Source organism: Chelonoidis abingdonii, chromosome 7 (assembly GCF_003597395.2).
Source record: "Chelonoidis abingdonii isolate Lonesome George chromosome 7, CheloAbing_2.0, whole genome shotgun sequence".
Taxonomy (NCBI): Eukaryota; Metazoa; Chordata; order Testudines; family Testudinidae; genus Chelonoidis; species Chelonoidis abingdonii.
The window spans coordinates 6477421-6492823 of NC_133775.1; the positions used below are offsets into that span (position 1 = coordinate 6477421).

At 46.2% G+C, this 15403-nt stretch overlaps 1 pseudogene; it reads left to right on the top strand.

The window, feature by feature from the left end:
- The window catches only part of LOC116839235 (cytochrome P450 4B1-like), a 35743-nt pseudogene extending 23277 nt beyond the window's left edge, over positions 1 to 12466 (top strand).
- Positions 12467 to 15403: the final 2937 nt, after the last annotated feature.

A 15403-nucleotide genomic window follows, 5' to 3' on the forward strand; every position in this document is an offset into this window, starting at 1 on the left:
CGGATCATCCTAGTAGCCCGTCTCTGAACCTGTTCCAGTTTGAATTCATCCTTCTTAAACATGGGAGACCAGAACTGCACACAGTATTCCAGATGAGGTCTCACCAGTGCCTTGTATAACGGTACTAACACCTCCTTATCTTTGCTGGAAATACCTCGCCTGATGCATCCTAAAACCGCATTAGCTTTTTTAACGGCCATATCACATTGGCGGCTCATAGTCATCCTGTGATCAACCAATACTCCAGGTCCTTCTCCTCCTCTGTTACTTCCAACTGATGTGTCCCCAATTTATAACTAAAATTCTTGTTATTAATCCCTAAATGCATGACCTTGCACTTTTCACTATTAAATTTCATCCTATTACTATTACTCCAGTTTACAAGGTCATCCAGATCTTCCTGTATGATATCCCGGTCCTTCTCTGTGTAGCAATACCTCCCAGCTTTGTGTCATCCGCAAACTTTATTAGCACATTCCGCTTTTTGTGCCAAGGTCAGTAATAAAAAGGTTAAATAAGATTGGTCCCAAAACTGATCCCTGAGGAACTCCACTTAGTAACCTCCTTCCAGCCTGACAGTTCACCTTTCAGTACGACCCGTTGTAGTCTCCCCTTTAACCAGTTCCTTATCCACCTTTCAATTTTCATATTGATCCCCATCTTTTCCAATTTAACTAATAATTCCCCATGTGGAACCGTGTCAAATGCCTTACTGAAATCGAGGTAAATTAGATCCACTGCATTTCCTTTGTCTAAAAAAATCTGTTACCTTCTCAAAGAAGGAGATCAGGTTGGTTTGGCACAATCTACCTTTTGTAAAACCATGTTGTATTTGTCCCAATTACCATTGACCTCAATGTCCTTAACTACTTTCTCCTTCAAAAATTTTTCCAAGACCTTACATACTACAGATGTCAAACTAACAGGCCTATAGTTACTCGGATCACTTTTTTCCCCCCTTTCTTAAAATATAGGAACTATGTTAGCAATTCTCCAGTCGTACGGTACAACCCTGAGTTTACTGATTCATTAAAAATTCTTGCTAATGGGCTTGCAATTTCATGTGCCAGTTCCTTTAATATTCTTGGATGAAGATTATCTGGGCCCTCTGATTTTGTCCCATTAAGCTGTTCGAGTTTGGCTTCTACCTCAGATGTGGTAATATCTACCTCCATATCCTCATTCCCATTTGTCATCCTTCCATTATCCCTAAGCTCCTCATTAGCCTTATTAAAGACTGAGGCAAAGTATTTATTTAGATATTGGGCCATGCCTAGATTATCCTTAACCTCCATTCCATCCTCAGTGTTTAGCGGTCCCACTTCTTTTTCTTTGTTTTCTTCTTATTTATATGGCTATAGAACCTTTTACTATTGGTTTTAATTCCCTTTGCAAGGTCCAACTCTACATGGCTTTTAGCCTTTCTCACTTTATCCCTACATGTTCTGACCTCAATAAGGTAGCTTTCCTTGCTAATCCCTGCCCATCTTCCACTCCTTGTAGGCTTTCTGCTTTTTCTTAATCACCTCTCTGAGATGCTTGCTCATCCAGCTTGGTCTACAACTCCTGCCTATGATTTTTTCCCCTCTTTCTTGGGATGCAGGCTTCTGATAGTTTCTGCAACTTTGACTTGAAGTAATTCCAGGCCTCCTCTGCCTTTAGATCCACAAGTTCTTCAGTCCAATCCACTTCCCTAACTAATTTTCCTTAATTCTTTAAAGTTAGCCTTTTGAAGTTCAAAAACCCTAGTCCCAGATCTATTTTTGTTTATCCTTCCATCTAGTTTGAACTGAATTAGCTCATGATCACTCGAACCAAGGTTGTCCCCTACAACCATTTCTTCTATGAGGTCCTCACTACTCACCAAACCAAATCTAAAATGGCATCCCCTCTTGTTGGTTCTTCAACTACTTTGGTGAAGAAATCCATCAGCTATCACACCCAGAAAAATCTGAGCCCTGTTATTGTTACTAGCACTTGTCCTCCAGTCTATATCTGGGAAGTTAAAGTCTCCCATGATCACACAATTCCTATTAGTGTTTACTTCATTAAAAACATTAAAGAGGTCTCTATCTATATCCAGATCAGATCCTGGCGGTCTGTAGCACACCCCAAGCACTGTCGCAGGGGAGGCTCTAGTAGCTTTTTTTCCCAATGTGATTTTTGCCCAGACAGACTCTGTCTTATCCATTCCATCCATTCTTATTTTTTACAGTCTACCTCATCATTGATATACAGTGCTACTCCACCACTTTTGCCTTTATTTCTGTCTTTCCTAAACAGCACATACCCTTCAATACCTGTACTCCAGTCATGACTACTATTCCACACGTTTCTGTTATCCGTATAATATCCGGTTTCACTTCCTGCACCAGTAGCTCTAGTTCCTCCATTTTGTTACCCAGGCTTCTCGCATTAGTGTATAGACATCTTAATTTTTGCTGTTTGGCTTCACTAACATTCTTTACCCAATTAGGCACAGACATTCTACCACTAGTATCACCTATTAGACTGGTATCTACACTACTCTTCCTCCTTATCTCCATTCTTCTGCCCAGAGCTGTATTCTCTCTTACTTTGTTTTCTTCCCTCTCAATGTTAAATTCTGGCGTGAAGATTACCTGGACATCTCCCAACCATCTCCCCCAAATTCCTAGTTTAAAGCTCTCTTAATCGGTTGGGCGAGCCTCCATCCTAGAAGTCTATTTCCTTCCTTACTCAGGTGAAGTCCTGAGTGACTTGTAATTCCTATTGTTGGATTCATTTGTGCCACTGAAAGTGTCCATGTGTTGTTAGGATGAAAACGGAGCTGGATTATCCGATGAAGACCTACGTGCCGAGGTGGACACATTTATGTTTGAGGGTCATGATACCACGGCCAGTGGGATCTCTTGGCTCTTGTACTGCATGGCCCTGTACCCAGAGCACCAGCAGAGATGCAGGGAAGAGATCAAGGAGATTCTGGGAGACCGGACTACTATCCAATGGTGATTCTCACATTTTCGTATTTACCTGATTCTTTCCTATCAACATTGTCACTAGGAGATAACGTATTAATAAATATTAGTTAGGAAGCCAAGGTGCTCAGGGCCTAGTTTTCAGAGGCACTGAATACACAGTAGTTATGACTTCATTTGATGTAGTAGATGCTATGCCCTTCTGAAAACTGGGCCTGCAATATCTATAACTGTGGTTCTCAACTTATTTATCATTGTGGGCTGTATATGTGGCCCACAATTTGTTACCTGGCTGCAGGGGCCAGGTGGCAGGGCAGCAGCAGCCTGGACTCTGATCTTGGAGCCCCACCATGCAGGGTCAGCCAGCTGCCCGCCCTGGACCCTGGCCTCTCGCTGCATGGGGCTGGCCGGCTGCCCTGGAGCTTGCGGTGCTGGGCGGCAACGCCGGACCCTGGAGTTTGTGGGACTGGGTGGCGAGCCCAGATCCCTAACTGTGTGGGGCTGTCTGGGAGCCTCAAATCTGGACCCCCACCATGCAGGGTGGGTCAGCAGTTCTCCCCCGCCGTGTTGGGCAGCTGGAAACCCGGACCCCGCCTTGCGGGCCGGCCTTTAGCACATGGCTGAGGTGGGTTGCAGCTATGTGGTAATTGGGTCACATATGGCCCAAGAACATCTGATCTATTTTTAACCTAGTCTGTGTCACTGCATTTCAGGGCATCAGGCACTGCAAATACGTTACCCTCAAATTAAGTCTGAGCAGATGTAGGGACATTTATAATTCCAAACCACAACCAGAGGTGTGGCAGATGCAAACAGTGTGTATGCTCTGTGTACAGCTGTTGCTTGTACTGGAAATATGTGTATCACTCACTCACACCCTTGCCTTTGGGTCATTTTAGGGATGACCTTGGTAAGATGACTTACAGCACCATGTGCATTAAGGAGAGCCTTCGCCTTTACCCTCCGGTACCTGGAGTGTCCCGACAGCTCAGCAAACCCATCACTTTCCACGATGGACGCACTTTACCAGAAGGTGTGTATTCAGTTTCTTCTTTTCCATTAATTTTTAATGGTCAAATTCTGCTCTCAGCTATACAGGTACAACTCCCATTGACAGCCATGAGAGTTATACCTAATGGAGAGAAGGATGTGGCCCGCCCCTAAATAAGTTATATGCCATTAGAAGAGCAAGCATTTATATTAAAAGCTGCAGACAGAACGCTCTAGTTGGCAGAAGATGAAGTGCAGTAAGAAGAAGGGGATTAGAATCAAACTGTTGGAAACCAATTGAATGAATTCTGACGCAAAAATGTTCAGTCACATTGTTGACCACTCTAATATCGCAAAGAGCGGAGACTTAAGTCCTTTAAAAAGGGGCACTCGATTGCTCTAGGGACTAGTGTTGGGTAATGGAATTGCAAGTTGCGCCATTGAAAAGCAACATATGACATTAGTGAGCAAGAATTATTTGTGACCACTGGTCATGGACCTATATGAAATGAATCAGTGATCTAAGTTCAATTAATAGATTCTACGGCTGGAGGGGACCACTGGGATCATCTAGTCTCACCTTCTGTATAGCACAGGCCAGAGAACTCCCCCCACCCTCCCCAAATAATTCCTAGAGTAGAAAATTCTTTTAGAAAAGCATCCAATTTTGATTTTAAAATGGTCAGTGATGGAGAATCCACCACAACCATTGGAAAATTGTTCCATAATTACTCAGTGTTAATTTCCGCCTTTTCACAGTGGATTGGTACCATATCACACAAAACTCCACCACAACTGAAACACAACCGAAGAGAGTAGAGATGGAATGAGAGCTTGGAGATGAAGGTCCCTCCAGGCCAGTACAGAGAAACCTTGGCCTGGCTCAGGGGGCAACTGACGCTGCTCCTGCCTAGGGCATTTCTTATCGGTTGACAAACAGATTTCTTTCTGTTAGGCGCCACAGCCTGGGAGGAGGGAGAAGTGAAGCAGCCACGGCGTGCTGAGGGAGGAGGCAGGGCAGGGGTTAGCTGGAGGAGGGAGTTCCCCTGCATGCTGCCCCCCCCTTACTTGCTGCAGGCAGCCCTCCCCGCACTCCCCTGCCCCAGCTCCCTCCGCCTAAACGCCGGCGGCGACCAGGGCAGCCGAAGATCTGGCCGCCGTGGTTGCTGCCGAAGAAAATGCTGCCCCCCAAATCCTAGTGCCCTAGGCAACCGCCTAGGTCGCCTAAATGGTTGCACCGGCCCTGTTCATATATCTAACCAAACTGTCAGCGTTAGGCCCATGACCAGCCCAGGTTTTAGTCTTAAATTAGGGAGACAGAGCCTGCCCTGTCATAGCCACATCCAGAACTGGCTTTTGAAAGCAGCAGCCAACCCTTTTTATCTGGCTTGCTGGCCCCTGATTGGCCTCTGCCTGCTCCCAGCCCTTCGAACCTCACTTATTCCTCCAGCATCTGATCCTGGGAGGCCTCTATAGGCAACTCCTGGATGTTTGAACTCACTACTCTTCTCTTCCAAAAGGACAGCTTCATACGGCAGGATTACCGTGGCAGCCGGCCTCCAGCAGGGGGCAGCGAACACCTAGTATCCTACTGTCAGAAGGAATCAGCAGATATTCACTCTGTTGACTTGTTCTCCTCCTAAATGGATATTGAACAAGTGACATTTAATTTGGAAAACAAATCAAAGAAAAATCCTCCAACAGGGCCTGAGCTAAAGCCCATTGACTTCACTGGGTGTTAGTTCAGACCCCTAAAGCCCAAGAGAATATGTGCCTGGCCCCTTGTGAAAGGCAGTGTAGGAGTTCACAGATTCACTGGTGCGGCGCCCCCTGCTGGTCATCTGGGAATTAGCTCTTTTCCAGCCTCATAAGTGCTCTCTGCAGGCTGGTGTCTCACCTGCCTCAGGCCCTGTGTCCCTCCCAGACCCCAGTGACTTTTACCTCAGGGTTCTGCCCCAGCAGTACCCCCATGCTCTGGGTCTCCCCTTCCAGGGGAACCCCCAACTCTCTATACCCACCTTGCCTCAGTGGCTACTGCCAGTCATCATCTAGCCCCTTTCTCAAGGGGCAGGCTGCAGTCCATAATGGCCACTCATCACTGGCAAGGGGGTTGGACCAGCTGCCTCTGCTTATCCCCGGCCTACACCTGTGTAGCCCCAGTACCTGCTTAGGCCTTACCCAGGGCCTCAGCCTGGGGAGTTGCCAGGCTGGAGCGCCCCAGCTCCTCTTGCCTTTCCCCAGCACTGCTCTGTGGCAGGTAGCCTCTGTTCCCAGGCAGCTAGGCCCTTCCCACTCCAAGGCTGGAGTGAGACTGACCCAGCTCCTCTCTTACCCCTTTTATCAGGGCCTGGTTAGGTGTGGCCACAGCTGTGGCTCCTTCCCCAACCAACTTACCTTTTCTCCTCAAGCTGGAATTTACACTCCCGCTCAAAGTGTAGACATACCCCAAGACAGAAGTATTCAAAACTGCTCTTTGTTCTTCCAAGCCCACTGCCACACTCTTAAAAATGCGAAAACATCTGAGTGAAATGATCCCATCTTGACCTACAGATGGAGAGTCAAGACAAACAGATTATTTTGTACTGAAGCTCTACTCTTCTGATCAGTGAGTGGGCTGCTAAATCGGGCTGGGGAAGATGTTGGTGCAGCAGAAATTTGTTGCTAATTTCCACTTCCTGGCCACTTCAGCAAGTGTCAAATGCAGACAGATGGAATAAAATGGATTAAGAACAAAGAAATTATTATTTCACTAGGAGGGTGGTGAAGCACTGGAATGGGTTACCTAGGGAGGCGGTGGGATCTCCATCTTTAGAGGTTTTTAAGGTCCAGCGTGATAAAGCCCTGGTTGGGATGATTTAGTTGGTGTTGGTCCTGGTTTGAGCAGGGAGTTGGACTAGATGATCTCCCGAGGTCTCTTCCAACCCTAATATTCTATGATATAGTAGGTACCTACATCCCAATTCCTGTTCAAAGATTCATAAGACAAATGGCAAAACTTCAATGGGCGTTAGTGGGGTTAGGATTTCATCCATAGACTAAGGCCGGAAGAGACCACTGATCACCTAAGCAGGTTTCCTGCATAACAGAGGCCATAGAATTTCCCTCTGTAATTGCTGCATCAGTAAATGTTTTCTCACCTTTTTTTGCTTTACAGGTTCTTTGGTTGCAGTAAGCATCTATCTCATTCACAGAAACCCCAGCATGTGGAAAGATCCGCTGGTATGTTTTCTTTTGTCCTTACGAGACCCTTTCCGCTGCAAGAGGTGCACTCAACATACGCATTTTAGTAGCTGAGTTAGCACCTTTAGTAATTAACCCCCTTGGCATACAGGCCTCTGTGACTGAAGATTGTGAGCTGCACAGGTTTCATGCACACTGTGTCGGGACTTTCCTGGCTTTGCCTCCCCAGCTGTGTGGGTGGCATTGATGGGCTATTTCTACCCCACTTCCAACAGCCCCACAAAAAGTCCACACGAAAATCCACGTGTATGCACACACAACCCATGGAGTCCATACTCCTTCCTTTAATCCTGGCTCTACCACTGTCTGACTCCATGGTCTTGGAGAAATCCTTGAGTCAGAGACCTTTGTCAGCAATTAAAGACATAGATAGGGGAGAGCAGCAAAGGAATTTCACAAGTCCACCTGCCTCCTCCATGTTGATCAGGCACTTCAGGAAGCCTCTTCTGATGGGTAGATCTCTTAAAGCACTTGCACAATAGTTATTTGCACATCTGTACCATCTTTTTATCTGAGGATTTCCAAGAGACTCTATATATATTAATTAAACCTTCCCACCCTCCAAGTAGGGGCACCCAGAGTGAGCATCCACTTTTCAAAATGGGGCCCTGACCTTTTTGTGGGCATCAGCTTAACCAAACAGAAATTGGCTATGGTACCAATCTGTACTGGTACCTCACAAGGGCACTGGAAGGCTTAATTAATTGTTTGCATTGCAATCCTCAGTTAAAGTCCCATAGATGTGCAAATTATTGATTATTATTATTATTAAGTGGTTTCGGAGACACTCTGCTTCCCGCACCTCCAATCGAGAGATGAAGTCCTTATTCAGATTAATAAAATAATCGTAGATCTCAGTGTGTGTCACAACCTTGTTTTGAGGTACAAAGCGGGTTGAACTTTCAGACAGGCAAAGTCATCATGGAAATCTTCTCCCTGATTCTTATATCTGGTGAGTGGCTTTACAAACTCCATTATACATCCAAAGGGCTGTAATTTATGAAAATAGAGACAACTAGAGGCAGATGGCTCACCAAATAATAGCCACGACTCTGAAAAGTGACTAGTGATTTTTGAGTGCTCAACTGGAGATACCTACAAAACATGGGATGGGAAGAGACTTCCTGGGACAGAGTCCAGTCCCCTGCTTTTGCAGGCAACTCTGTCACATAATCCCATTCATAAACATATCAAGCTCCAGCCTCAAAACTAGGGGGTTTGTCCCACTGCTCCTGTTGGGAGGCTGTCCCAGAACATAACTCCTCTGATGCCTCTACACCTTCTTCTCATTTCCAGCCTGAATTTGTTCGTGGGAGTAGATCCCCATTTGTTCTTGTGCCAAGACTGTCCTTGATTTTCAATAGCTCTTTCTCCCACTCTAATTTACCTCCTCCCCCATTTTAACCCAATGTATTTAGAGAACAATCAGATCCCCTTCCCAGTCTTCACTTTGCTAGGCTAAACAAGCAAGCTCTTTTCATGGCCCCTGGTTAAACAGGCCCTCCATTCTCCTGAACATCCTAGCAGCCCTTCTCTCCATCTGTTCTAATTTGAATCCATCTTTCTCAAACGTGCATGACCCAGGCTAGCCACTGTTCCAGATGAGGTTTTACCAGTGCCTCCTATTGGCATTAGTACATCTCTAACTCTGCTGGAAAGACCTTGCCTGATACATCCTAGGACTGCCGTTATTTTTCCCCCCACAGTTACATCAGTGGTGGCTGATAGTCTTACTGTGATTGACTAAGACAGCCTGGTCTTTCTTTTCCTCTGTTTCCAACTGATGGATAGCAGAAATACTTCTTAGTCTAAGTGCATAACCTTACACTTTATACTATTAAATTTCATCCCATTTCTATTACTTCAGTTCTCCAGTTCTACTTCTATTGCTGATGCCTCCTAATTTGGGTCATCAGCAAGTTTAATTAGTACGCTTCCCTTAAAGGGACCTGACTTTCAGAGGGCAGGTACTTGACCCTTCCTGGGGTTGAAGTGGGGAAGAGAGACACAGATTCTAAGGCCAGAAGGGACCATTAGAATCATTTAGTCTGATCTCCTGAATAGCAGGACCTAGTAATTCCAGCATCAAGCCCACCTTTTCTATCGGAGCTAGAGAAAGCTGTTTAAATCAAGATTGGATACCTATGTAAAGACTTCAAGTGATGGAGAATCAACTGTATCCCTTTTTCAGTGGTTCCATGGATAAGCAGTGGCAGATTAGCCACTTGGCCAACAGGGCCCATGCCCAGAGGCCCTGGCCAACTGGGGGCCCCTGGAAAAATGGGCACCCCTGCACCCCAACTTGCTCTATCTGTCTGGCACTCCAGCCGGGGAGCAGGGCCAGGCCGTGAGGGTTTGTCCCGCTCAGCCTTCCTGGTGCTCGTGGCAAGCTCCCACACCCTGACCCCACTTTCAGCTGAAGCGCCGGGCGGGTGAAGCAAGGCCCCACATTCTGACCCCGCTCCCCAGCAGCAATGTAGTGGGGATTGCAGGTGGAAGGGGTAAGGAGAGCCCCCCACTTGCTCTGGCCCAGGGCCCTGCAAAATTCATAATCCACCCGTGTGGATAAGCACCCTTGCTGTGAAAGATAAGTTGTGCCTTGTTTCTTGTCTTAATTTGTCCAGCTTTATCCTATAAAGGAGTCTCAAATTGGGCATCGAGAACATAGACACCAAAGCCACTAGTCACTTCTGAAAGAATTGGCCAGTAGTTTTGAAACTGAAATGATCATTGTTTGTTTGTTTTTTAAATGAACTCTTTCATTCCAGGTATTTGATCCATGGAGATTTTCTCCAGAGAACGTCTCTGACAGACATTCTCATGCCTTCCTGCCTTTTGCTGCTGGGTCAAGGTGAAGTATATTTTAATTTAGAAGTCAAAGAGAAGAAAAGATTAAATATGTTTTAGCAGATGTTTCTATTTGTATTGCAGAAGCACTTAGAGACCCCAGCCAAGAACAAAGGTTGGACCCCATTGTGCAAGGTGCTATACAAGCACAATGGAACAGATGAACCCTGCCCCAAAGACTTACAATCTTAATATTTTCTATCAAATTGACATCAGTTATCATCTATATTCTGGTAGCACCCAGTGGCCCTAGCTAAGATCCTGTCCCATGGTGCTGGCAGTCATGTACCATCATGCAAAGAGCTTATAATCTAAATACACAAAATAGGAAAGTAGTATTATCCTTTGTTTTAGATACCGGGAACAGAGGCACAAAGAGATTAAATGACTTGGCTGGGATCATGCAAGGAATCTACCCCATCTCAGACAAATAAATTCTCATCTGCTCTTCTCCTCTGATACCACCACTTATTTGTCCAAGTGACCCCATCGCATCTCCTGATCTCCCTCGTCCCCATCCTCATCCTCTCCCTTAGTCTCCTTCTTAACCTCTCACAGTCCTTGGGCTTTTAGAATCATAGAGTCTAAGGCTAGAAGGGACCATCAGATCTTCTACTCTGACCTCCTGTACATCACAGGCCACCATCATCACATAGCACCAACACATGAACCCCAACAACCGAAACGAGATTGAAGTATTACAGCTGACAGGAGACTAGATGTGGGAAGAGAGAGATCCTACAGAAACTGAGAACAGGAAGGGAGAGGTAGAGAGACAAGAAAGCCAAGCAGGAGCCTGTAAGCACAGTATAACCCTGGAAAAAGCTAGTGAGAAAGATTTGGGGTCCGGTGTTAGCTAGAGAGACTTTGGGCTTCTAAGATAAGAAACTGCTGCTTTTATTTTTGGTTCTTTCTGGGTTCAGAGACATGGAACTTTGTACATTCCTTGTAAATGAATGAACAGAACAGGTAATCATCAAGTGATCCACCCCATCACCCATTCCTAGCTTCTGGCAAACAGAGGCTAGGGACACCATCCCTGCCTGTCCTGGCTAATACAAACACAAATACAAACCCTATGTTTGAAGGAAACTGTTGGTCACTAGCATTGGCTACAGGTACCCAAAGGGAGGAAACAGGTGCCTGAAACCCAGTTAAGCTTTCAAGGTAATAAATCGTTGATACATGGGGGAGCGTACCTTAGTCCTGATCAAGTGGGGGAAACACTGCAAGATTCCACCTTAAGGCAGGGCAAAGGCAAGAGGCCTGTCCCCTGAGGGGCTGCACACAGAGACCAGAAAAAGGACAGATGGGCAAGAATCTTATGGGACACTCTGGAACTTTATGGACAGTTTTAGTAGAACACATATGAAAGACAAGAGAGTTGGTTAAGTCTGAAAATAGGCTGGATGCATCAGGTAGGCAGTACATAAGTCTCAACTACTGGAACTGCTGAGTAGTCATCTGCACAACAACTGTGTCTGTCTGGCAAAGAGTAAGAGAATGAAAGAAAACCATAAGCAGTGGGTGAGAAGGTGAGCTATGGAGATAGGTTCATGGTTTTTGCTGACGCAGGCCCAGCTTCTCTGAATTTCCTTTGGGTCTCTTTTCTCAGGAACTGCATCGGGCAGCAGTTTGCCATGAATGAGTTGAAAGTGGCTCTCGCTCTGACTCTGCTCCACTTCGAACTCTCACCGGATCTGGCCAACCCCCCCATCAAAATACCTCAGCTTGTCCTACGCTCCAAGAACGGGATTCACCTGCACTTGAAGAAAGTCCTCTGATGCCGATATTGCACTGATCTAAGTGTGGGAAAGGGACCACATAGATAACGTGGTGCCATTTGAATCAGACCAGGAGATTAGTTAGAATAGACAAGCTTCTGGGCCCAAAGATCTTCACCCCACTTCTTCTGCCCCCATCAACCAAAGTGCCTATTTTGGCCTGAACTGATGTGTCATAGGTAGTTGGTTCAATAAAAGGCATGGATCTTATTGCCCAGTAGGATTTTATTCTGCCTAGCACGTAGTCCCTTTGGGACATCTGCCCCGCTTTGATCTTGCCTCTTCACGTCCCTTCACTGGCTTCCTCTCATCTTTCACACAGGAGGGTTCAGTCCAGCACCCAGTGAAGCCTTGCAATGGGCATTGGATCAGGCCCCAAAGTTTAGCTTCTCTCTTCCAACTCTTACTGCTTCCTGCTATCCATCTATCCTAAATTTCCCTCCCAATTACCTTTTCGGGTCCTTCGTCCACTGTCCATACCTTCTACAATGCCTGCATATGAACCCCTCTGTTCTCATTCAAAACCCTCCTTATCTTGCACTTGCAAGAACAGGCCAACTATTACGGACCTTTTTGTTTTTTAATAAGCATTGATTAAAATTTGGACTGTCAACCTCTGGACAAACTGCATTATCTGCATCTGATTAAAACTGGAAAGTCACTCAGGACAGTGTCTGCCTTCTGGGTTAATAAATAACTAGTTATTAACATAAGAACGGCTGTATTGAGTTATCAGTGACATTTATAGCTAAACCGATCAAACAGGAGTACTCCAGAAAACACCTTAGCAATAGAGAAGGAAAAAGCATGGACCTGAAGGAACTAGACCAGATCCTCAGCTAGTGTAAATTGGTATGGTGATTTACACGGTCTAAGAATCTGGCCCATTGTGCAAGAGAAAAAATTGCAATGCTGGGTGTCAAATCCCATGAACACTCCCTTGCAGAACACCCATGCCCCTATCTGAATATTATTGACATTCTATAAATACAATGCCTGTGAAAGTAAGAAGTCATGGGGCTGCCGTACCAGCTAAGGCAGGGGTGGCCAATCTGAGCCTGAGAAGGAGCCAGAATTTACCAATGTACATTGTTAAAGATCCACCGTAATACGTCAGCAGCCCCCATCAGCTCCCCACCCCCATTCCCAGCACCCCCCACCCACCGGCAGCCCTGCCAATCAGCGCCTCCCCCTCCCTCCTCACACCTCCTGATCAGCTGTTTTGTGGCATGCAGGAGGCACTGTGGGGGGGAAGTGTGAGGGCATAGCAGGCTCAGGGGAGGGGGCAGGACGAGACGGAGTGGGGGCAGAGTCAGGGGTTGAGCAGTGAGCACCTGCGGCACACTGGAAAGTTGGTGCCTGTAGCTCCAGCTCCGGAGTCGATGCCTGTACAAGGAGCCACATATTAACTTCTGAAGAGCTGCATGTGGCTCCGGAGCCACAGGTTGGTCCATCCCAGAGCTAAGGCCATTGGAACATCTCACGTGGTGTTTTGCCTCCTGCTATAAAAGATCACACTATTTTCCCATCACACCCTGTCTCCAGCAGTTGTCTATCAGACAATTCAGAGGAATATGAATACCCCTCACCCCCTCAGCACAAATTAAAATTCTGGTCAGGGCAATGGTGTTTCTCAGGGTGCAGATTCCTTCCTGATCATTGAAGGTAGCCAGTTCATACTCTGAAGCAGGAAGTTTTATGATTACCTGTGTAATTATGGCCAGATCCAGTCTAATGCCCCCTGAAGTCAGTGGAAGACTTTTCTTTGCATAGCCATGAATGTTATCAGTGGTCAAAGTTACCCAGTTACTGAACCAAAAAAAATATTGTCTTGTATTTGTTCTAAATCTCCTGCTTTGTCACTGTCCTCAAGCCTCATTCTGTACATCACATGGGACATGGTGCAAGAGATCCTCAGATGATCCTGCCTCTTACTTCTCCATGCAGTTGCGATGTGGCCCCCACGTTTAAGCCAAGGAGTCTCCTGTCATCTCACTCGGATGTTCAAGCTGAACAACAGGACAAAAACTGATTCAAATGCCTTAAAACGTAATTAAATTTAAAAAGGCTCATCACCATCATAAAATTCAAAGTGGTAAAGCAAACAGAATGTGTGTGGGGGGGGGGATGATACACAAAAGGAGAAGTGACAGGCAATAATGAAGATGGAACTGACAGGTGCTATCCTGAAACACATTTGAGGGGGTGGGAGGGAAGGTTTCGGTGTTTCATAAAGGCTGGATCTAATTCCCATTGACCTCAGTGGGAGTTTTTTCATTGACTTCAGTGAAAATTGGATCAGGCCCTAAAATGGGAAGAGATGAATGAGGATGACTCTCAAGGTCATTGCGTTCCACAGTCAAAGGACCACCACAACAAAGGCAGGAAGTGTGATTTTGGGACCCGCAAGGAGTCTGTGGATTATAAGTGCACCTATCTCTCGGGTGCGAGGACTTAGCCGTGGCTAGAATACACCTTGCATAGAGCTGTATAAATGATCATAGAATATCAGGGTTGGAAGGGACCTCAGGAGGTCATCTAGTCCCACCCCGTGCTCAAAGCAGGACCAATTCATCTTCATCAATCCACCAGTGTAACTGACACAGAGTGTGGGTAAACAAGAAATCCCCTTAGTGCCCATACATTTCCTGAGGCCTCATTTAAAACAGGCTCTTGAAGTTTCCTGCACTGTGGGGTAGGCTTTTCAAACACACTCAGCACTGGGCTAACTCTGCTCTTGCTGGAGTTTGGCCATTCGTGTCAATGGGGACAGAATGAGGCCAACACTGAGAGTTTTTAAAACTCCCACATGCAGTGTTGAACCTCTACTGGTCCCAGTTTGCAAGCGCTAGTTAAGTCAGTCCATATTTAGCACTACACTGCCGGCTTTTTCTCCACTGTCCAAAGTGTAGTCAGCTCCTTTTTCCTCTTTCTCTGTTTGATACGATACGTTAATTTGAAAATAAACAGCCCCAGATCGTGCCCAGCAATATTACAAACAGTCCAGACACCAAATGAGTAACCCGAGTTCAGAGCCCAGCATTCGTTGCCCAAACGCAGAAAAAGAAAACCCGGACGTGAAAACATAAAGCAATTTCACTTCTCCCCAGTGTTGGGTGCAGGTCCCCTGGCCTCTGACATACTAGTAACCAGGGTCTTCCCTCAGCCCAGGGATTTCCCCAGGGCCTCCCACCCCTTGCAGCTCTCCACAGCAAGGTCTACAATTTGGGCTTTTGTTTGAGGAGGGCATTTTCATAGCCCTCTCCTGGGCCCCAGGCTTCTTTAACAGAGCAGGGACCCTCCTCTCTCTTCCCTAGCTGCTAATCATTAGACTTAGTCACCTGGCTCCGCTCAAGTGGGTCTGATGACTTCCAGAACTTGCCATGACCCTCCCCAGAACAGGCTGACTCTTCCCCACCACTCCCAGCCCTTAACGGGGCAGCCCTCCCTGTGACCTTTACCCATTCCCCTTTACAGTGGCATGTGTTTTGTTCTTTACAATGAATTTTTCCCAGATTAACACTGAGGAATATCAAACTTTTCAGTGCAATGTGTTTTTATAGGGAGGTATGTATTGATTTTTTT